This window comes from Lucilia cuprina, chromosome 6 (assembly GCF_022045245.1).
Source record: "Lucilia cuprina isolate Lc7/37 chromosome 6, ASM2204524v1, whole genome shotgun sequence".
NCBI classification, from domain to species: Eukaryota; Metazoa; Arthropoda; class Insecta; order Diptera; family Calliphoridae; genus Lucilia; species Lucilia cuprina.
Genome location: NC_060954.1, coordinates 46,411,760 through 46,413,742, shown reverse-complemented (window position 1 = coordinate 46,413,742; position 1,983 = coordinate 46,411,760).

The window sequence follows — 1,983 nt, the reverse complement described above, 5'->3', positions numbered from 1 at the left end:
TCTAGTTCAGTTCTAGTTCAGTTCTAGTTCAGTTCTAGTTCAGTTCTAGTTTAGTTCTAGTTCAGTTCTAGTTCAGTTCTAGTTCAGTTCTAGTTCAGTTCCAGTTCTTACTCAGTTGTATTTATATTTCAGTTTCAATTTATTTGAAGTTGTATTCTATTTTCGTTCTGAGTCTTTTTATGTTACAGTTCAGTTTTGTTTATTTTTAATTCAGTTCTACTTTGTTTCAAGTTCAGTACTGGTTAAGTTCTAATTAAAAATAATAAACTTTAGAAATACATTTTATCAATAGCATACTCCCTTATCAGATTATCTTTATGGTGTATTGTTGTTAAAACTTAGTTTTGACTTTTTTATACATAAAATTAAATACAATTTATTTTATGTAACAATTTTTAATGAATTTTTAGAAGTATGTTTTTTACAAAAAGCACCTTCACTTTTGTTGTATGTTTTTATATAATCTTTAGTGATTTGTATACAGTTTAAAAAAAAAGAAACCGAAACTAAAGTATTAAGTATTTTTTAATTTATCGACAGGCATTATAAACTCACGTAAATATACAAATTAAACAAATTTTTAAATAGTTTTCAGCAAATCAATGCAACCAAAACCCAGCGACAAACAAAGCAGACATCGAACAAACGAAGCACCCACGCCCCAAACGCCAAAAAATTAAAAAAAAATCCAAAATCCATAATACATTTCAAACCATTAATACCTTTATTTCATGCTAAAAAATTAAAGTTTTATTTTCCGACAGAAAAAACAACAACTGCATTTAAACAAATAAAAATAGAAAAAAATTGGAGCATGAAAACTAATACAAAAAAGAATAGAAAAAAAACGGTTTAGAAATTAAAAGTAACAAATAAACGTGTTACCGGAACACCCAAATGTACCATAAACACGTAAATGGCCAAAACCTAAAAATATCTAAAATAAATCACGATTTTATGCAAAAACTAAATTCTGCTTTAAAGAAGCAAAAAAATATATAAAATAGAAACCAAATGCGCCATATTGAGTTCTTTTTTATTTTTTTTATTAGTTTTTGATTCCCACTACAATTTTAATTTAAATTTAAATTGCCTGTAGAAACACCATTTGTTTATCTGTTCCTTCGTTTGTGTTTAGTGTCATGTAAATTTGTTAAAATTGATAAAGAGAAAATGTCGAACGCTTGAAAAGATCTAACAGTTCAACCTTGTATTGAAAGGATTAATTCAAAAGGTTTTTTATCTGCTACTGTCTGTCCGCTAACCAGCAAAAAAAAAAAAAAAAAGTACTTCCACTTATCACCACTGTAAAAGCTGAATTAAGTGAATTATTTTTACTTTCTGGTGAAATTATGTTCTTTTTCTAGTTTAGTTCTAGTTCTGTTCTAGCTCTGTTCTAGTTTTGTTCTAGTTCTGTTCTAGTTCTGTTCTAGTTCTGTTCTAGTTCTGTTCTAGTTCTGTTCTAGTTCTGTTCTAGTTCTGTTCTAGTTCTGTTCTAGTTCTGTTCTAGTTCTGTTCTAGTTCTGTTCTAGTTCTGTTCTAGTTCTGTTCTAGTTCTGTTCTAGTTCTGTTCTAGTTCTGTTCTAGTTCTGTTCTAGTTCGGTTCTAGTTCGGTTCTAGTTCAGTTCTTGTTCAGTTCTAGTTCAGTTCTAGTTCAGTTCTAGTTCAGTTCTAGTTCAGTTCTGTTCTAGTTCTGTTCTAGTTCTGTTCTAGTTCTGTTCTAGTTCTGTTCTAGTTCTGTTCTAGTTCTGTTCTAGTTCTGTTCTAGTTCTGTTCTAGTTCTGTTCTAGTTCTGTTCTACTTCTGTCACACTTCTGTTACAACTATATTGTATTAACAAAACTAGTTAAGTACTTTATTAGAAGTAAGTTTAGATACGACTAAGTTGAGATAGATTTCAATTTCAGTTTTTGCTTTCTTTTTCAACTAAATACTGCAACTAATAAACCAATCTTTTAGCTTCCACAATAAGGCCGATTGGCA